Here is a 24061-nt window from a genome sequence, read left to right as displayed (position 1 = left end):
CTATATTTTCAAAATGTAAATATTATTGCTTTTCTTTCTCAAATACTAATACTTAAAAGATTTTATAAAATTTCATCACACCACTAATCATAGTTCGGAATTTGTAAACAACTCCATGGAGGGACAATGAATTGAACTATAGGCCAATTTAACTACATTAGTACTCTGACTTATTACTAGGAACAGGCATTTGAAATATCTCAATTTTTTACTGACCAGAAAGACTTTATACAACTTTCAAAGTGGCCAGTTGACTTAAATGAAGTAATATTCATACAAAGATCAATTAATTACTTTAACAGTAAAATTGTTTGTTCTCATGTCAGTTTTCTCCTTTTAAAAAAAAAAAAAAAGTCTTTCTTAGGAGGGAGTCAAACTATTTGTTTGCCAATGATATGATCTTATACACAGAAAAACCTAAAGTATCCTTCAAAAGACCCCTAGATTTGATAAATGAATTTGGTAAAGTCTCAGGTTACAAAATCAATGTATATACATCAGCAGCACTGCTGTATGTCAATAAGCTGAGAATTAAATGAAGAACTCAATCCCTTTTATAACAGCTACAAAAAAACAAAAACAAAGAAACTTAATAATATATTAACCAAGGAGGTGAAATATCTCTACAAAGTGAACTACAAAACACTGCTGAAAGAAATCATAGATGACACAAACAAATGGAAATACATCCTACATTCATGGATTGGAAGAATCAATATCATGAACATGACCATATTGCCCAAAGCAATCTATATATAAATGCAACTGCTATCAAAATACTAATGTCATTCATCATAGAATTAGAAAAAACAATCCTAAAATTCATATGGAGCCAATAAAGAGCCCGAATTGTCAAAGCAATCCTAAACAAAAAGAACATATTTAGAGGCAACACATTACTTGAATTTCAATTATATTATAAGGCTACAGTAACCAAAACAGCATGATGTTGGTGTAAAAGTAGAAACACAGACCACTGGAACAGAATAGAAAACCCGGATGTCAGGCCAAGTATTTAACAACCAACTGATCTTCAACTAAGCAGACAAAACATAAACTGGGGAAAGGGACACCCTATTCAAGAAATGGTGTTGTGAAAATTGGATAGCCACATGTTGAAAAATGAAACTGGATCCCTATTTCATTTCAAATCAACTCAAGATAGATTCAAGACTTAAATCTAAGACCTGAAACCATAAAAATTCTAGAAGAAAACCTAACAAAAATTCCTCTGGACATCAGCCTAGGCAAAGAATTTATACCGAAGAATCCAAAAGTAAATGCAACAAAAGCAAAAATAAATAAATGAGACCTAACTAAACTAAAATGCTTCTGCACAGCAAAAGAAAAAATCATCAGAGCAAACAGAAAACCTACAGAATGAGAGAAAATATGTGCAAACTATGCATCCAACAAAGGAATAACATCCAGATTCCACATAGAACTCAAACAAATCAGCAAGAAAAAAAAATCCCATTAAAAAGCAGCCAAATATCATGAATAGATTATTTCTCAAAAGAAGATATACAAATGGGCAAAAAACATAGAAAAAAATGCTCAACATCACTAATCATCAAGGAAATGCAAATTAAAATCACAATGAGATACCACCTTACTTCAGCCAGAATAGCATTACTATAAAGTCAAAAAACAATAGATGCTAGTGTGAATGTGTGGAAAAGGGAAAACTTACACACTGCTGGTGGAAATGTAAATTAGTATAACCCCTATGGAAAACAGTATGGAGATTTCTCAAAGAAGTAAAAGTAGATCTATCATTCAATGCAGCAATCCTAACACTGGGTATCTACCTAAAGGAAAAGAAGTCATTGTATCAAAACAATACCCGCAAAAAGGATACCTACATGTATATGTTTATTGCAATACAATTCACAATTGCAAAGATATGGAATCAACTTAAATGCTCATCAACCAAAGAGTGGTTAAAGAAAATGTGGTATATACACCACTCAACCAAAAAAATGAAGAAAAAAATGTCTTTTGCAGCAACTTGGATGGAACTGGAGACCATTATTCTAAGTAAAGTAACTGCGGAATGGAAAACCAAATACTCCATGTTCTCTCTTATAAAGGGAGATAAGCTATGGGTGCATAAAGGCAGACAGAGTGGTATAAAAAACACTGGAAACTCAGCAGACAGAGGTTAGGAGGGCGGTGAGGGTTGAAAAAAAAACCTACTGGGGCACAAGGTACACTACCTGGGTGATGGGTACACTAAACTCTGAGACTTCACCACTATACAATTCATCCACGTAGACAAAAACCACTTGTACCCCTAAAGCTAGTGAAATAATTTTTTTTTAATCTTTCTTTCTGACAGTGGTCAAAAAATTTAAAAATAAAGTAATCTTTTATTTTTTCTTTTTCAACAAAGATATATTTTCCTTATTAAAAAATGTATTTGTCTCTATGAAGTTAAACTCATCTACATATGTCATCATGCTTGGTCACGAGAGAGAGAGAGAGAGAGAAAAGAAAAACCATCAAAGGAAGTAAAGTCACTGAAATAGGGCACTATGCCGTAAGTTAACGGACAGAGCTATTTTGGAGATTGGGAAAAGGGAAAAGGAATCAAATAAAACATAAAAGGATTGCAAACCGGTATTGTGGGCAAACTTGAATGAAATACATAACCCTAAGGAAAAAGATTCAAGTAGGAAACAACCTTACAATAGAAAAATAGAAAGAATACATTAGGGATAATTAATGTGTAGGATTTAAATGTCAAACTAAAGAGTCTGGACTTTAATTTACAGCCAATATTCTTTAGAGATCTAGTGCCAAGGGGAGTGATATAATTTGAATGAAATGAAACATAAAAACTTGAACAGGAGATATAGTTATAGCAATTTTTTATATTGGATTTATTTTTTCTCAGTCATCCTGAAAATAGCTAATGATATGATTTTCAGTATATAGAGATAAACCTTTGGAGATGTCAATTTGTTGAGATCACAGTTCTAACAGTATATAATCAATTATGGAATGGGGGTGGAAGGTGATATGGTTTGGACCTGTGTCCCCACCCAAATCTCATGTTGAATTGTAATCCCCAGTGTTGGAAGTGGGGCCTGGAGGAAGGGAGGCAACTGTATTATGGGAGTGGTTTCTAATGGTTTAGTACCATCCCCCTAGTGATGTTCTCATGATAGAGTTCTTACAAGATCTGGTTGTTTAAAACTGTCTAGAACCTCCACCTTCTCTCTCTTCCTCCTGCTCTGGTGATGTAAGATGTGCCTGCTTGCCCTTAGCCTTCTGCTATGACTGTAAGTTTCCTGAGTTCTCCCCAGCCATGCTTCTTGTATAGCCTCCAAAACTGTGAGCCAATGGAACTTCTTTCTTTATAAATTACCCAGTCTCAGATATTTCTTTATAGCAGTGTGAGAACTGACTAATACAGAAGGTAAACATTGATATAAATATATCCTTTAAAGAATTTAGAGTCGGGTGGGGCACGGTGGCTCAAGCCTGTAATCCCAGCACTTTGGGAGGCCGAGACGGGCAGATCACGAGGTCAGGAGATCGAGACCATCCTGGCTAACCCGGTGAAACCCCATCTCTACTAAAAAATACACAAAAAAAACTAGCCGGGCGAGGTGGTGGGCGCCTGTAGTCCCAGCTACTGGGGAGGCTGAGGCAGGAGAACGGCGTGAACCCGGGAGGCGGAGTTTGCAGTGAGCCGAGATTGCGCCACTGCACTCCAGCCTGGGCGACAGAGTGAGACTCCGTCTCAAAAAAAATAAAATATAATAAAAAAGAATTTAGAGTCATGGAAGGAAAACTTTTAAATTCAATGAGAAGTATAGTGTTGTGTTCTCCTGAGATAGAATGGCTTAAAATCCAGTATAATTTAGTAATTAGTCTAAAAGTTTGGTCTTCTTATAGTAATGCTGAAAGCCTAAGATTTTAATTATAAGCACACATAAGTAAAAGATAAAGTACTAAGATTGTACAGATAATAAAAGGAGAATAATGGAATACTATGAAAAAGTCTACACACATAAAGTCAACAACTTAGCGGAAGTGAACAAATTCCTTGTAAAACACAAATTATCAAAATTTACTCAGAGAAGAAACAGCTAATCTGGGATTTCTCAGTCTTGGCACCTTTGACATTTGGGGCCAGATAATTCTTTGTTATCAAATATCAAAGGCTGTCTGTGGATTATAGGGCATTTAATAACATTAGTGGCCTCTACTATTGAGATACCCTAAAAAGCTCTATATCTATTTTTAAAATTGAGTTGATGGTTAAAAACCACCTAACAAAGGAAAGTCCAGTTCCAGATAGCTTCACCAGTGAATTCTATAAATTCTAAGATTTAATGAAGAAGTATAACCACTATTACAAAAGTCTCTTCAAAGAAATAGTAGAGGAGTGAATATTTCCCAATTCATTGTTTGGGATCAGCATTACTCTGATACACAGTCCAACAAATTATAAGAAAATTACAGATCAATAACCTTCACAGAACATAGATGTAAAAATCTGCAAAAAAAAAAAAAAAGCAACTCAAATGCATTAATATATAAAAGGAATACTACATTGTGGCCAATGGGGCTAATCCCAGGAATGCAAGGCTGGTTCAACATTCAAAATCAATGATTAATTATTTTGAAATTGTTGCAATAAATATGATTCCAAAATAAGTAGATATTCACTTAAAGCCTGGAAATCTTTTTGATACATCAAGTTGTATATTGCAGAATGTGTTATCATTTATTGTCAGACAATATTATTTCTGTATTCATAATGCAAACTACCAAGTATTATATGACATAGTCTTAGGAGAAGATACCACAAGATATGAAAGACATGATCTCAGAATGAAAACCTCATCAGGAGAAGACATACAGATAGACACAGAAGAAACTTTAGTTGCCTATGTTTGATATAAAACATAGTAACTCAAATAACTTGAGATTATCTGGTTAATCATTATTTTAAAAAGGCTTTAAATACATAAACACTGAGTATACCAAACAGAGGTCAGGAACAGGCTGATGAAAAATAATAATTATTAAAATATTAACCTCAGTTTAAGAAAATTCTTATTACCTTTGCTAAAGGGGGAAAATTAGGCAGAAACAACTAGCAGTTTCTGTTAATTATTTTAGGAATTTTACTGTCAGAACACAATTCTAAGCTCTTTTCTATTAGTTTTCACAATAGGCTTAAAAATAAATCAACTTTGCCTTTCAGGAGTTTAACTAATATCAGACTTGAAGTTTTGGTTACTTCTTAAAATATTTCTGTGCCAAAAGAACTCATCTATAATATATCACCACTTGCTTATGATGCTTGGAGTTCATAATTAGACACTATATTACTAACTATAGAACCTGAAAAAATACAACAGATTTATATCCATGTACAGTTTTATATAAAGATTTTTTAAATTGAAAAGATACTGTCATTGACTAAATGTTGTACTGAAAAAAAACTTTCTGGAAGATGCAACCCTTAAAAGGTAGATTTCTTTACATTTATATAAAGCATAAATAAAACTCAGATTTTTTATTTTAATCCCTTCAACTTCTATTTCAGGATTTTTCTAAGTCTTCCAATTTTAGTTGACTATTAAATTCTCAGGAACATCCCAAAGTACAAAAAGCTGTAAAAACAAGAAGAAAGGGCAATTTAAATTACCTTGATACTCTAATCAGATAAAGACATTATAAGAAAAAGAAAACTTTCACAAACTTCAGTTTATATATAGTTAATATCTGGTTTTAAATTTCAGACAAAATTTTAAGTAAAAGTACTGTCAATCAATATTGAAATTCTATGGGAAATTGCAAAATCATCCATGCTAGTTCCATTCTAAAAAACAATTTATAAAAAAGGGATAACTCTAAAATACAAACCTTCTAATAATCATACGAAATAAGTATCACTTGCCTTCTGGGAGATACACAGTATCTCCCTGCTATCAAGCAAAGTTATTAGTAGGTTTGGTGTTGTAACTTCATTACACAGTATAATGTAAGTGAAACCTAGGATAATGCTCATCAGTGCCAGTCTACACATGTTACTTTGGTTGAACAAGTTGTACCTAAAGCAAATGAGCTAAGTACATAAAGTACATAAAATACTGCCTTATTCCATAATTACAAATGTTTTTAGAAGATATTTTGCTAATATTTTAATTTGTATTAATTTATAATTCTAAGTTAACATTGTCTCCCTCATCTATCATTATAATTTACCTATGTTTTGATACATTTCTAATTAAGTAGATAATTATTAAACACTTCATATATAAGCATCATACTAAGCTCTTTATTTAATAATATGGCTACCTGACTTCAGGCAAGTCATTTATCTTGCCTGAACGTAAAGTTTATACCTTAATTTTCTCAACAATAAGGCCAGGAGTTTCAAAACGACAATCTCTTCACATTCAAATAATCTGTAATTGTAACATAATTCAAAAATAAGATAAAAACATGTCTGAATATAAATTAAGAAAGATCTTCTTTGCACTCTTAATAGAGTTACATAGCCTTGAAATAACTCATTTAACTTAACACCATGTGAAGTAAATATTACATCCAAAGAGTAGACAAAAACTTAACAAATGTTTGAAATGATGATTCTGCCTACAATTTCTGAAAATTATAGTTGACCTTTATTCATTATTTATAAAAATATAAATTCTCTTTGTTATTGCAAGGAATTTTATCTATATTCTAAATGCAAAAAGACACCACATATTTCCCCTCTCTAAATAAATGGTTATAGTCACAGGCAAGAGAAGATTAAGAGAACTTAGAAGTCAAAGATTTCTCTTTATGAGAAGTGACCTTAAAACCATTACTAATAAACAGCACTAAATCAACTTTTGAACAACTATTGATCAAGAAAAAATTAAAGTAGTCAATAAAATATAATCACCACTTAAAAGCAGATCAATAGCATTAACTCAAAATACAGAGCACTCTATGGAACTCTAGCAGGAGCCCTGAAAAAAAGAAATTATAAATCAATAGCATTGCAAATATATATGAAATCTGTTTCAGTGAATTTTGTAGTAATGGCTTCATAACTAAGTACTGTCACAATGAAAACACAGCTGATTGTGATCAATTTGCTTCCTTCATTTTGTTGAAATTTCGATTACAATGTTATTTGAACAAATTATAAAATATTCTTGTGTGGCATCGTAGTGAAATTTTACAAAATGTGAGATTGACTGCATTGGCTAACTAATCACCACAGGGAATCGTCAAATGGACATGATTCACTCATGAAAGCTTACTCTTGTAACTATTCACCAGTTGTACATTTCAACTGATAAAGTACTCAGAGTCAAGAGGGTTTTAAACTGGCCTGTGTTATTTACTACCACTTGCTCCATGGTTAATTGAGACTCTGATAAATTCAGATTTGTTCACATTTGTCAAAGTAGGCATTTTAAAAAATGCTACATAGAGCTTATGAACAAAACTACATTATTCCAATTAGTGCTTTAGCTAAAATCCTTGGCAGTATTTCATGGTATCTTTAATTTCAAAAATAATATTTGATATTGACTTTAGCCATAATCCTATATTTATCTATTGTAACATTCTGTAGGCTTCGTTCCATTCTTTGGGAAATAAAAAAACAAAGATACACAAGACAGAATGTCATTACATTTAACACACAAAAACCTCATTTTGTAGTTCAAATTAGTAGTGACTTTGCAGCAATTTTTATATGCCCAAATTTCAAAACAGTATGTTAAAGAAAGAAATGCATCATGGAACTGTGAATTAACACTATTTAACATTTCTTGTGGGCTTCTGAAGGAAATGAAAATTCAACAATATATTTATTGGCAAAGTATTTCACTCAGTTTATAATATTATATGTTTTTGCTTCATTGCAAGTTCAAATGTGTTCTAGAAAATAAAACAAAATAAAAAAAGCTACATACCTACATTATACATTGAACACATTATGGTAAATGATATTTTACAAATGTAAACATTAAAAGTTACCTAGGATGAATGGATTACTAAGAAAGAGGCTTACATATTTTTAGGCCACCATTTAAATGAATAATCACAGTTTCCTTTAGGAAATAAACATTATTATGTTACACATAAAGGAGTTTGCAATAACATTTTCCAGTATAAGAAGAGAACAGAATAATTGCCATCTATACTTATACCATTTACATTGGCTTTGGGGAAATAATAATAAAAACTATGCTACCAAAGATGTTCCAAAAGGTATAGTTTAGCTAACTGAGTGTATGCAGGGCAACAAAACTCTAAAACTAGGCAGCTGATTATGACTTCAGGTGAGTTCTAACATTAGCTTTGAAAGTGATAATATATATATCAATTTTTGAATGATAGTACGTACCTTCCTGTTTCTTCAGTACTTAGATTCAACAATTACTTACTGTTAAAAATATTGAAATATTATAAGCTATTAAGTAAACATGTGGGCATGAGTCAATTTTTTAAAACATTTGTTCATTATCATTACATCATTAATTCTTCATTCAGAGCAATAAAATTTCAGTAAATTAATAATATCTGACTTGACATTTTACATTCTTAAACATCCAAATAAAAGGTGAAAGCTATTTCATAATTTTCATTGTTAAGAATTACAACAAATGTAATACTATAGATATGCCTTGGTTTAAGACTTTCTCGGAGTATTAAAATATCTTTTTGATATGTCTTGAGTTTTTTTCAAATAATATATGTGATTCATGTACAGTTTGGTGAACCAAATATCAGAAATAGGCTGGTTCAACTATGATATGTCCTGAATGTCTTTCCATTTAAATAGCTAATTGGATAAAATTTTGTAATGTGATATTCACTGTATTTTTAAATGCCACAAAAACTAGTGGAAAGAAAGGCAATGAACAGAATTTCAACCTGATCTACTGGCCATGAGCCAGGGTTGAGGGAAACCTCTAAGAGTACATGGCTAGTGGTAAAACACATCCAAGAGAACAATGCTTGCATATTTAAATAACATATTTGCAAGTACTATAATATCTAAAGGTCTTTTCATATCAGAACATAAAAATTCATTTTTGAGAAAATTTATTGGAAAATTTTTATTTTCTTAAAAATACAATGATTTTCTTTTGAGATTACAAAATACTTTTTGTTGTTACCATCTGCAACATTTCAAATAATAAATAACAATGAAAAGTTCATTATAATTTTTATCTCCTCCATCCAGCCTACCAATATAAACTTAGATGTGCTTCTTTTTCATACCTTGTTCTATACATGAGCAAACATAAATATATTCAAATATGCATACATATATTTTTCCCAATAAAGATAACAAAACAAAATTATACTATATGTCTAGTGTTGCAACTATATGGTGCCTATGTTTCTATTCTTTTAATACAAGATGGACATCGGGCCATGTTTAAAAAAAAAAGAGCAAACATTTATTTTGTTCTTATGTACCAGGTACTGTCCAATATGCTTTCCCTTTTTCAGTCCTCCTTAATGACCCTGAGTTATACATTATTAATATCACATACCTCCCCTACCAGGTCTACCTCATCCATTTTAAAAGCTATATGGTATGCCAATGTACAATCTTACTACTGAATTTAAGCACTTCATGAGTGATGAATTTTCAAACACTCTAAAAATCTCTAGCAACTTAACAACAAAGATACTCAAAGAAGTGATTTATTTATTTAGTCAATGAAGGCCATAACACTGGGATAATTATCAAACTCACCTACTTTTGTTCAGAACAACCTCTGGATTTCTGGATAAATTTAGTTAATTTTACATTTACTAATTTTTAATTTTAAATAGCTATCATATCTCACAGAAATTTGAAGCTTTCTATTATTTACTTCTAAGAAGTTTCTAGGAAAGATTTGTTTAAGGTTATTCCAGTTTAATCAAGCTCATGAAGAAAAACATGGCTTTTATATTTTTAAGAAGTTTCTTTACAAGTATATTAACACTGTAGTTATTTTACATTATCTGATTAAGGAAATGAAGGGATGTGTTTGACAGTGATTTAGTTCAAAAATAAAGATTAACCCATATGTGCGTATCTTCACAGGATTCACTATCCTATGCTATCCAAGGAATCCTCTTGCTATTAACAGACATATTATGAACACAGATTAAACTTACTTAACCACAGCACCCTCTTTTTAAAAACAATGTTATATTACAATATTGGCTGGTAAAATTAAAAGGCAATTATTAAAGAAACATGTATTATTTTAACAAAAATTTAATATAGCGTTATTATCAAGCTAAATATGATCAAGTTTCTAAAACGTCCTTCTCACTTTAACAGTTGCTATTTTCATCTATAACACAGTAATATATATTTTTGTATATGATGAAAAACTAGGCATTTATAGTTATTTATAATTAAGTCAAGTTAAGCTTTATGAAATAACTTATTTTTATCCCAAGGGGTTAACCAGTAAAATAACTTTTATTGTAACTATAAAATTCAAAGTTATAAAATTAGCTCTCCAAACAAATCATAAATAATGCTATAAAGAAAGATTATTAAGATATACACAAAAAAATTCTAAAGACATAAATCATTTTTTGTTGACTCTAAAATATTTTGCAAATATTGATAATACACAAAATCCCATGATATATGTTGGCTATACTTGCTGTTCTTATAATATTCTTTCATTCTAATCAACTTTTCAAACTCAATCACTTCCCTGAAACATCTTATAAAATCAGCAATGACTTCTATTTAGGCAAAATACAGTTCTTATCTTACTTGACCATGGCATTTATTATAGTGGACAATTTGTTCCCTGAATTACTGTCTTTCATAGTCATAGCTTTAAATAATTTCTATCGCCTAACCTTTCATTTGTTCGTTAGACGCCCCCCAAATCCAAAAATACCATATTTAACATATCTCTACTTGGATTTCCATTACGTATGTAAAACTGAACATGGCTAAAACAGGACTCTTGATTCCACTATATATTTATAAAAATGAATGCACACCTATATTTTAAAAAATACGTATATATATATTAGATACGTGTGTATAGTTATATATTTATATTATATCTCCCCAAATAGATCAGAAACTCCACAAAAACACAGACATTTTCATGTTAACTGTTACATCTTCAGAGCTGCAAACAAGACCTGAAACATGATGAAAGCTCTAAAAATATTTATTAAGTGAATAAATAAATAACATTCTAAATAACAATTACTGTTAAAAAATTAAAATATTATAAGCTAGTAAGTGAACATGTGGGCATGAGTCAATTTTTTAAAACATTTGTTCATTATCATTATATCATTAATTCTTCATTCAGCACAATAAAATTTCAGTAAATTAATATCTGACTTGACATTTTACATTTAGAATAAATAAATATTCTAAGTGAATTAGAATAATTCACTTTGCTTTGGCCGGGACTTTAAAATATAAAACAATTTAAAACCTAAAACCATCAAAGGGTAATAATCGATCCATTATTTTACTTCTAAGTAGATTAAAGAACAACCAATACATTTCTTTTGTTTCACCGCAAACAAGTTGATCCTGAACTATCAATGATAAAATTGATGATGACAGCTACTAATTGTTTGACAGTTATAATATGCTAATAACTTTTGAAGACTATTTGTATATATTTAGTCTAGTCTAAAAGATAACTTTTACTATCCATCTAAATGACGAGTTGATGGGTGCTGACGAGTTGATGGGTGCTGACGAGTTGATGGGTGCAGCACACCAACATGGCACAAGTATACATATGTAACAAACCTGCATGTTATGCTCATGTACCCTAGAACTTAAAGTATAATAATAAAAAAAAAACAGTAATAATAACTTATAAGCACAGGCACAGTAACCAAGGTTCAACCAAGCAATCTGCCCAAGCTTTTAAGGAAGCAGGGCTGGGATTTGAACCTAAATCAGTCTAATGAAAAATTCAGTATTGTTTTAAAAAAAAATCTGTAATCTAGCTGTCTTTCTTTTTAATTCTAGTGTTTAGTTATTTAAAATGGGATTCAATTTAATACAGAAAACAATCAGTGAACAGCTAATTATACCACATTATATTAAACAAATATAGAAAAGATACGATCCCTGGTTGTACAGAGATTAAATATAACTTAAGGGACCACTGTAAATTGACTTCAAAATTAGAAAGCAGTTAAAGACTCTATATAAAACAGTAACCTTATAATTTTTTAAAATGCAATATCCATTTTCTTATATATGTTAACATTCAACACATTATGTAAAATGTGGATTAGGTGGGACTCATAATTAAAAATAAACTTTCATTATATTTCCTTTACTCAGAAACTGTCCATCAGATCATTCTCAATGGTCTGGTATTTTCCTTGGATACATGTAATAGCAAATAGCTTTCACAGAACACACACACACTCCTAGAGGCCTAATCTGTAGAGAATATAAAATATCCTGTATTTTTAATTCTTAAACTGGTCCCTATTATTTAACATTTTCCTTTCCCATAAAAACAGATACGGAAAAATCTGCAAGTTATTAAGTGATATATTAACATGGCATTTAACTAGAATCAATCACATTTTTTGAAATTTTAAAATGTTTCAATGTATAGTAATAATACATAATGCTTGTTGATAATTGGAAGCTAAGTACTGTACTACGTATTTAAACGTGTTATCCTTCAGGAATAAGAAACTCACTCAAAACTGCACAACTACATGGAAACTGAACAACCCGCTCATGAATGACTACTGGGTAAATAATGAAATGAAGGCAGAAATAAAGATGTTCTTTGAAACCAATGAGAACGAAGACACAACGTACCAGAATCTCTGGGACACATTTAAAGCAGTGTGTAGAGGGAAATTTATAGCACTAAATGCCCACAAGAGAAAGCAGGAAAGATCTAAAATTGATACCCTAACATCACAATTAAAACAACTAAAGAAAGAATAGCAAGCAATTTCAAAAGCTAGCAGAAGACAAGAAATAACTAAGATCTGAGCAGAACTGAAGGAGATAGAGACAGGAAAAACCCTTCAAAAAAATCAACAAATCCAGGAGATGGTTTTTCGAAAAGATCAACAAAACAGATCGCTAGGCAAGAAGAATAAAGAAGAAAAGAGAAAAGAATCAAATAGACGCAAAAAAAAATAATTTGAGGGATATCACCACTGATCCCACAGAAATGCAAACTACCATCAGAGAACACTATAAACACCCCTACACAAATAAACTAGAAAATCTAGAAGAAATGGATAAATTCCTGGACACACATACCCTTCCAAGAGTAAAACAGGAAGAAGTCGAATCCCTGAAGAGACCAATAACAAGTTCTGAAATTTAGGCAGTAATTAACAGCCTACTAACCAAAAAAAGTCCAGGACCAGACGAATTCACAGCTGAACTCTACCAGAGGTACAAAGAGGAGCTGGTACCATTCCTTCTGAAACTATACTAAACAAAAGAAAAAGAGGGAATCCTCCCTAACTCATTTTATGAGGCCAGCATCATCCTGATACAAAACCTGGCAGAGACACAACAAAAAAAGGAAATTTCAGGCCAATATCCCGGATGAACATCAATGCGAAAATCCTTAATAAAATACTGGCAAACCAAGTCCAGCAGCACATCAAAAAGCTTATCCACCACTATCAAGTCAGATTCATCCCTGGGATGCAAGGATAGTACAACATATGCAAATCAATAAACGTAATCCATCATATAAACAGAACCAATGACAAAAACCACGATTATCTCAATAGATACCGAAAAGGCCTTCGACAAAATTCAACACCCCTTCATTCTAAAAATTCTCAATAAACTAGGTATCTAAGGGACATATCTCAAAATAATACAAGCTATTTACAACAAACCCACAGCCAATATCATATGGAATGGGCAAAAACTGGAAGCATTCCCTTTGAAAACTGGCACAAGACAAGGATGTCCTCTCTCACCACTCCTATTCAACATAGTATTGGAAGTTCTGGCCAAGGCAATCAGGCGAGAGAAAGAAATAAAGGGTATTCAAATAGGAAGAGAGGAAGTCAAATTGTCTCTGTTTGCAGATGACATGATTGTATATTTAGAAAACCCCATTGTCTCAGCCTAAAATCTCCTTAAGCTGATAAGCAACTTCAGCAAAGTCTCAGGATACAAAATCAATGTGCAAAAAATCACAAGCATTCCTATACACCAATAACGGACAAACAGAGTGCCAAATCATGAGTGAACTCCCATTCACAATTGCTATTGAGAGAATAAAATACCTAGGAATCCAACTTACAAGGGATGTGAAGGACCTCTATAAAGAGAACTACAAACCATTGCTCACGGAAACAAGAGAGAACACAAACAAATAGAAAAACATTCTGTGCTCATGAATAGGAAGAATCAATATCATAAAAATGGCCATACTTCCCAAAGTAATTTATAGATTCAATGTTATCCCCATCAAGCTACCAGTAACTTTCTTCACAGAATTGGAAAAAACTAATTTAAACATCATATGGAACCAAATAAGACCCCACATAGCAAAGACAATCCTAAGCCAAAAGAACAAAGCTGGAAGCATCACGCTACCTGACTTCAAACTATACTACAAGGCTACAGTAACCAAAACAGCATGGAACTGATAGCAAAACAGATACACAGATCAATGAAATAGAACAGAGGCCTCAGAAATAACACCACACATCTACAACCATCTGATCTTTGACAAACCTGACACAAACAAGCAATGGGGAAAAGATTCCCTATTGAATAAATGGTGTTGGGAAAACTGGCTAGCCATATGCAGAAAACCGAAACTGGACCCCTTCCTTACACCTTACACAAAAATCAACTCAAGATGGATCAAAGACTTAAACGTAAGACCTAAAACCACAAAAATCTTAGAAGAAAACCTGGGCAGTACCATTCAGGACATAGGCAAGGGCAAAGATTTTATGACTAAAACACCAAAAGCAATGACAACAAAAGCCAAAATTGACAAATGGGGTCAAATTACAATAAAGAGCTTCTGCACAGCAAAAGAAACTATCAGAGTGAACAGGCAGCCTACAGAGTGGGAGAAAATTTTTGCAATGTATCCATCTGACAAATGACTAATATCCAGAATCTACAAAGAACTTAAACAAATTTACAAGAAAAAAAACAACCCACCCCATCAAAAAGTGGGCAAAGGATATGAATAGACACTTCTCAAAAGAAGACATTTATGCAGCCCATAAACATATGAAAACATGCTCGTCATGACTGGTCATTAGAGTAATGCAAATCAAAACCACAACAAGATACCATGTCACTCCAGTTAGAATGGCAATCATTAAACAGTCAGGAAACAACAGATGCTGGAGAGCATGTGGAGAAATAGAAATACTTTTACACTGCTGGTGAGAGTGTAAATGAGTTCAACCATTGTGGAAGACAGTATGGCGATTCCTCAAGGATCTAGAACTAGAAATACCATTTGACCCAGCAATCTCGTTACTGGGTATATACCAAAGGATTATAAATCATTCTACTATAAAGACATATGCACATGTATGTTTACTGCAGCACTATTCACAGTAGCAAAGGCTGGAACCAACCCAAATGTCCATCAGTGATAGACTGGATAAAGAAAATGGGGCACATATACACTATGGAATACCATGCAGCCTTAAAAAAAAATGATGATTTTATGTACTTTGCAGAAATAGGGATGAAGTTGGACACCATCATTCTCAGCAAACTAATACAGGAACAGAAAACCAAACACCACATGTTCTCACTCATAAGTGGGAGTTGAACAATGAGAATACATTGACACAGGGAGGGGAACATCACACACAGGAGTCCGTCAAGGGGTGGCGGACTAGGGGAGGGATAGCATTAGGAGAAATACCTATTGTAGATGACGGGTTGATGAGTACAGCAAACCACCATGGTACATATATACTTATGTAACAAATCTGCATGTTCTGCACATGTACCCCAGAACTTAAAATACAAAAAATAATAATAATAATAATAAATAATAAACGTGTTATTTTTAGTATTAGCAAATATTACTTAAAACTGATTGTGACTCATTGATATCCCTGTGTACATATGTATAGAGACCATATGTTTTATAATCAACTATTCATTCCTCTGGGCATAAATATTTTTCTTTATTATTTATCTTGACTTTTGGTTATTTTCTAGCTTCATAGAACAAAGAGGAAAGGACAGAAAACAAATTGGCATCAATCAATATTATTACCTCCCAGTAGCTACTGTCAGAGTTGAGAAGTAGAAAACTAAACCTAGCAAAAAACCTGAAAGTTTTAATGTGCGTGTACATTTCATTTATTCATGTTTTTACTTTCTTTCCCAACAATAACTGAAAATAAACTGATAACAAACACTTAATAGCAGTTGTCAGAGTTCACTTTTCTTACTTAAGTCCGAGAGTCTACCAGTTGAAAACCTAAAAAAATTAAAATACCAGTACCAGAGGACTGGGGAAATGGGTATTCCAAATATACTATTCATTTGTATTTCTAATAAAAATCACCTTGTTCCCACCTCACTTTTTGTCATCTCAGAAAACAAGACTACTAAGAAATTGCATGCTAATTTTCTAATAGGGAAGATAAATACAAAGAAAGGGTTGCCACGGTTTGTTAAGTATGTTTCTGATAAACATCAGCATCCTTAAACGACAGATGTTTCAGGCCCTCCTTAGTTCTAGTCCTTATTTAAAAATAGTTCTCAGTGACTAGACCAAGCAAGTCAAAAGGGAAGGAAAAGCAGACAGCTAATCACAGTTTTAGATTACTTTTCAAAAAGTAATAAATAAAAACAGACTATATTTTAGGCAGCTCTAGGTTCACAACAAAATTGGCCAGATTATTTTTAATTCACTTTTTCTGAATCCAGGATTGTACAAAGATTAAGGTGATAGCACTGATACCACAGAGAAAACATTTTAAAATGTTTGTTATATAAAATTATAAAAACACATCAATTTGAAAAGGATGCATAGGAGTCAAGGGTTCATTGGCTCATTCATTCACTCAACAACAAAACATAATTTGTACTCTTACAGAACATTATGGTCTACCATAGTACGCAGACAAGAAAATACAGATTCCTAGTTTAACAACTGAGTATGATTATAGCTTTGTTAACTGAAAAGTAGAAGATATGGGTGAGGAGATAATAAAGATCCCAACTCTAGACCATTTGAGTTTCTTGGGGGTACTTAATATCATCATTCATCAAGTAAATTCAAATTAATACCAATGACATACCATACACCAGAAAGGATAACATTAAAAACATTGTCAATGCTAAGTAGTATTGCATATGTGAAACAACTGGAACTCTCATACGCTGCTGATACAAATGTAAAGAGATTTAACCACTTCATAACACTGCTTGGCTCTATTTTCTAAAGTGAATCAATAATTCTACTGTTAGCTATATGCTCCTGGAAAATGAGTGCCTATGACCACCCAATAAATACATATGAAGATGTTCATATGAGCTTTAATCATAATAAACAAAACTAGAAAATATCCACAAGCCCATCAACAGGAGAATGGACAAATAAATTGCTGTATAGCCATATGATAGATTACTGCAATTTTTAAAAAGAATGAACTACTAATCCTATCAACAACACAGATGACTATCACAAACATGTTGAATGCAGAAAGCCAGCCATAAATTAGTTTATGATTTCATGAGAATGAAATTCAAAACCAAGGAAAAGAAAGTGACAGAGTAAGAAAAGTAATTACGTTTGAGGTAGCCTTTCCGAGTGAGAGATGTTACATATCTTCATTTGGGTAGTAATTATAAGTGGTTATTCATTTGTAAAAATTCATAGAATGGTACACTTAAAATGTCTGTATTTGTACACATGCATTCTAGACTTCCCTTAATAAAAAATGTATAGAAAAAATAATGCATAATGAAAAATTGACAGAGGGTAAATATAATATGTATTTAAGCCATACAAATAGGAGGAAAAACATAAGATTATAGATTTCAACCCACATTGATCAGTGATGATATTAAATGCAACTGAACTAAAAACTCTAATTAACACATTTCCAGATTAGATTCAAAATACATACACAAACCCATGTGTACATGCAGGTGTGTGCATTCTCTCTCTCTCTTTAAATCAGAGAGGGAAAAGGTTTTCTTTTATCATGAATTGGGTAAAAATAACAGATTACAGATAGTATAAAAACAAAGTGCAAGAAATACAACTGAGTATCAATCATTATGTTCTGAAATACAGAAAGTCTACGCTAGTTTGAAAACAATTTGTACTTTTTGTTTTCTTGATGATGTCAAAAAAATCATCAAATTGGTTCATAAAAATGAGAATGTCTGAAACATGCATATATGAAACCTATAAGGAAAATTTACACATAAATCTTTTTAAACTGGGTAAAGTATTTGCAACGAATATGGTTTGAAAGTATTGATGTAAATAATGTTAAGTTTTTATTCAAAACAATAAAAAGATTAACACTTAAATTTTCAAAAATGGGACTGTCCAAAAGTAACACACACAGACGAATGAATAAATGTTATACTTCACATATACTAAGGGAACGCACATTAAAATGTAAAAATAGTGTTCTTGACCAAAAAAAACCAGAGTATTAATATCTGGCCTTGTAGGGAAAGAGTAATGATAATACTAATAGAATGTCAACTGGTAGATATTTTCTGGAGGGCAATTTAGCAACATATATCAAACACAATAAAATGTACGTTACTTTTGGTGCACCTCAAATAATTAATCCCAGTGAAATAATTACATGAGTTAATAATTTTGATTGCAACATTATAGATAATACCCAAAATGGAGACAAAATAAATTTCTAATAGCAGTGAATTTTTGAAAAACTGATATATTTTTATGGCAGAGTATTCTCCAGTAAACAAGTTTTGCTTACTTATGTTTACTAATATAAAAATGTTAATGATATACTGCCACCTCAAAGAATGCTGGTTTATGAGCAGTAAATGTGTGTATGTGTATGGGTATTCATAATGGTATATTCCTGAACAGAAAACCACGCTGCCTGTAAACTTCTCAGTAGAATGGGCAGGCAAATGATAACTCATACAAATCAGGCAGCCACTCATCAAAGCACTTCTAACCTCCATGGAAAGTAAAAAGAAGGTAACTTGGGTTAAATATTCCTTCTTTTCCTGAGATCAAAAGTGTTTTAGTCCCAATCAAATCAGCAACGTAATAATATAATAAGAGTAATAGTCTTTGATTATACATATGTCTTCAATTTTGTCCCATACCCTTACAATAAACTCATGAAGGGTTATTAAACTTTTGTTTTTAATCCATCTATCTATCTATCCATCCACTCAGTTATCTGAAGTAACTAGAACTATTGACGTCTCTTCAGGATTTCACATTAAATGCTCCTGCTCAGGACCCAAAAAAACTCTAGGAGATCTAACTTCCAATAGACTCCAACATTTTCATTATATCAGATGAGGAAACCAATGCCAAAAGAATCATGAAAATTAATAAATTAAATGTAGAAAACATTCAACATCAAATACTTTCCTAATTCGTTTCATCATGTAAGTAATAGAACTTCCCAATCCCCAGAGTTCTGTATTCTGATTTTCACAATAAAATCATTTTTTCTTACCTAATCCATACAACTTAAATGTTGGGCCTACATTGCCATATTTCATATTAAATACAGCTTTTTACATGCATAGAAAACATTTTACTTGAAGTCTTCACACAACCTAAAACACTGTCTCAAATGAAACATCTGCTTTGCCAGCAAATGTTTCAAATTTGAAGACATTTGTTTCAATCATCTTTGGAGAAACCAACATTTTTCTTGATTTCAGGCCAAGTACTTTTTAAAAAATCTAACTCTACTAAATCTTTTCAGTCGTAAGCCTTATTCACTGATGGAAATCTGTATTCACAATGAGATGTCAGATGCTAATTCCTTCTTTCGAAAACATATATTGCATTTTACTTTTTAACACAAACTTTACGTATGTTCAAACTCCAAATACATATATATATATTCTTTCACACACTGTCAGTGTTTATTTATAAAAGTACTTACCAAATATCTTAAATTAACAATGTGGAACATTAAGAAACTACTACAATGGGAATTCAGCTTTTATTCATACAGAACGACATGTCCTTCTAGTATATCCATCTAAGAATTATTATATTTATAAAAGAAAGGCAAAAAGTTTATCAACTTATGCCTTCTCAATTTTGAAAATATTATTGAAAAGTTGAGACTTTCGATGTCCACTATCCAGCGATTCCACTTTGACAATAACAGGTAGTATTTATCAAGTGTGTATTTCATGCCAGGCAGTTCTCTAAGTTGTTATTTCACATGGATGTTTTCTTTTTTACAAGAACCATACACAGTAATATCATAATTCCATTTTACATGTAAGGCAACTAAATCTCATAGAGCTAAGGTCAACTGTTAAAGGTCAGATAGGTAATAACTGACAGATTAGCCAAGTCCACTTGGCTACAAAGACCACACATAATACTGTCTCCTGAGACTGCATACCATATGATGCAATAATATACAATCAATAAAAATTAATAGTGTAGAGGAGTGAATTGTAGTGATAGGAAATACTTATTAGGTACCAGGTGCTATTCTAACATTTCCTAATATTAACTGATTTAACCCTTATTAATCTCCTGTACTAATTTTATAGATGAGGAAACTGGTACACAGAGGAGTAGAGTAACATGCCCAAGGACATAGCTAGTAAAAATCGTAAGGCAAGGATTTTGACTCAGACACTATGGTTCCAGAGTCAGGCTTTTAATGACTGTGTTAGAGAAAAAGACATTTAAAACTTTTGCTAAATACAACAAAATACAAGCAGCGTGACTGTAATTCTGTAAGGAAAGAAAAACTATATAAACACAAGCAGCACCTTGGAAAGATACAAGCCAAGAGATTAACAGTTTAACAGCAGGATTACAGGAGAAATTTTTTTTGTCTTCTTCAAGTCTATCTGTATTTTTTAAATTTTCTAAAATTAATATATTTCTTTTGAAATACCAAAATACAAATTTTTAATTTATTTTTAAAAAATCTATGATTTCCTTCCACCATTGACATTATTCTAGCTTTTATTACTTTTTATTCATTAACTGATCTTATGTTCAGTCTTCTTTCCTCTTTCTAAACTCTTATTAATATTAAATTGACCTCCCTACAGCAAAATGTACAACTTTGATTATAGTATCATCTCATCATCTAAAAAATTATATATCTATACATATATAGATATTTATATATATATTTGCACATTTATTTTCTATCTCTCACAACAATATATGAGATTCTTGAGGGCACGAATTTGTCTTGTGTATCAAGAGCAGAGCAGAATTACAGTGATCTAAGAAAATGATAGTAGTGGACAAGATTAGGGCAATGGCAGCAAACAAGAGCTAAATGTATTTTAGACAATTGTAGATATAAGTTCAACAGGGATTGGTGATTTAATAGGAGAAGGAGTAAGAAAGAAGTTTGAAGGTGATACTCAGATTTTTGACTCTGGCAAATTATGTGCTCATACCATTTACTGAGATATGAGGAGATGCGGGTTTAAGAAAGTTAATAAGTTGTTGGGGCAATTTTTAACTGATGCCTGTAAGAATTCCAAAGAAAATCTTCAATACATAGAAAGATGTATGGTTTTACAGTTCAAAATAGAGATTTTTTTTTTTTTTTTTTTTTTTTTGAGACGGAGTCTCGCTTTGCAGCCTGTAGCTCAGGCTGGAGTCTTGCTCTGTCGCCCGTCGCCCAGGCTGGAGTGCAGTGGCACAATCTCGGCTCACTGCAAGCTCTGCCTCCTGGGTTCACGCCATTCTTCTGCCTCAGTCTCCCGAGTAGGTGGGACTACAGGTGCCCGCCACCACGCCCGGCTAATTTTTTTGTATTTTTAGTAGAGATGGGGTTTCACCGTGTTCGCCAGGATGGTCTCGGTCTCCTGACCTCGTGATCTGCCCAGCTCGGCCTCCTAAAGTGCTGAGATTACAGGCGTGAGTCACTGCGCCTGGCCCAAAACAGAGATCTTAAAAAAATATGTCTGGAATTAATATTTGAGTCCCTACTTCATGCTGTATACATTATAATAAATTTGAAATAGTGCTGCATATTGCAGTAAATTCCAAATAGGATCGGTATTTAAAGGTAAAAAGAAAACAATGTGGTATTAGATAAATCTTGGTTATAATAAAATGTAGTGGGAAAACCTTGCTAACAATGATTCAAAATCAAGAAGCAATGAAACAAAAACAATCCTTCTTAAGTATAAATAAGTATCCACGAGTCTACACTGATATAAATAAAAGATTGGAAAAATAAATAAATGGAGAAGAGACAATTGCCTGTGTAGAAAAATTCCAAATAAATTATGTAGATACCCCACCCGCAGTGAGGGCAGCATAACTCCCTACTCCTTAAGTATGCACTGTGCTTAGTGACTTCCTCCCAAAGAGTACAGCATGGCAAAAGGAAAAAATGAGTAACTTTACAATGGAGAAATCTGTAAACACAGCCAGGTGATGGAGGTTAACATCAACAATGATAAATCATATCGATAGTACATACCCTTGACATGACATAATGAAAATGGCACTTTACCTCTGTAGTCTTCCTCCCCCAAATCCATAACTTAAGTTAACCATGAGAAAAACATCAAGCTAACTCAATAGAGAGGCATTCTACAAAATACCTGATGGTATATATCTCAAAACCATCAAGGTCTTCAAAAACAAAGTCTGAGAAACTGTCATAGCCAAGAGGAAGTGACGTGACAACTAAATGCAGTGTGATATCCTGGATGTGATTCTGAAACAGGAAAAGAACATTAGGTAAAAGCTGAGGAAATATGAGCAAAGTACAGACTTTAGTTAATGATTGTGCATCAATATTAGTTCAATAATTACAACAAATACACCATACTAATGTAAGATGTTAAATAACAGCAGAAAATGGGTATAGGTTATATTGTGTCTTAGTACTCTTGGGTTGCTATAACAAAATACCATAAACTGGGTGGCTTATAAGCAACAGAAATGTATTTCTCGCAGTTCTGGAAGCTGTGAAATCTAAGATCAAGACACCAGCAGATCTGATGTCCGGTGAAGGATTTTTTCCCGGTTCACAGATGGTGCCTTCTTGTTGCATCTTCACTTGGTGTAAGAGACAAACAAGCTCTCTAGGAATTCTCTTAAAGGGTACTGTTCCCCTTTATGATTGCTTCACCCTTACGTCCTAATCACCTCCCAAAGGTCCCACCTCTTAAAACCATCATACTGGAGGTAAGAATTGCATCATATAAATTTGTGAGGAACACAAATATTCAGACCATAGCCTAGGAAACTCTGTGGTATCTTTACAAGTTTTCTTCAATTCTCGAACTGCTCAAAAAAACAAAATCTACACTTAAAAATTGTGTCTCTTTTTTTAAAAAATAAATATCAAAAAAAGTTAAAATATGCTAGAGATTTTTCATCAGTTACTATCAAACCTCTTTATAAGAGTTTCGTAAGTCTTTATGATTCTTCATATTCAAATCAGTTGTCCCAATCACTCATTAATTTGTACTCAGTCTCCTAAAATACCAAAGTGAAATGTGAAAGAAAGAAGAAAGGAAAACAAAAAAAAAGTAGCCAACAAAAGGAGAGATTTTCTTCTAAGCCCTCCATACTTTGCTCTTCTTTCCTTGAACAGTTTGCTGATAGCTCTGTATGCTATTTTATGTTTATTCATTTTTCAGAAATACACATAGGCCTGACATTAGAGAATCAGAATATGAAAACTTCTCAGCTCCCTCACAGGCTACTAGTACCTAATGCAATGTCTGAGACAATGAATAAACTGTTTCAATCTTTCTTTGCATCAGTCTCTTTATCTCAAAAATGAGAATTTAATATGTACTGGGCGACTGTGAGGACACAATGTAAAACAGAATGTAAGGCAGTTAGTACAGTGCTACAACAGGGTATAATAAATA

The 24061-nt window shown here is 32.3% G+C and overlaps 1 protein-coding gene across 7 annotated transcripts in view; it reads right to left on the bottom strand.

Annotated features, from left to right (window-relative positions):
• Positions 1–24061, bottom strand: part of METTL15 (methyltransferase like 15) — a 432137-nt gene that overhangs the window by 337889 nt on the left and 70187 nt on the right. The gene's annotated exons all lie outside the window — the stretch shown is intronic.

This window comes from Papio anubis, chromosome 12 (genome assembly GCF_008728515.1).
Source record: "Papio anubis isolate 15944 chromosome 12, Panubis1.0, whole genome shotgun sequence".
Lineage (NCBI taxonomy): Eukaryota > Metazoa > Chordata > Mammalia > Primates > Cercopithecidae > Papio > Papio anubis.
Note: the sequence above shows the minus strand (reverse complement) of the source record. Positions and strands in the feature narration are given on the sequence as shown.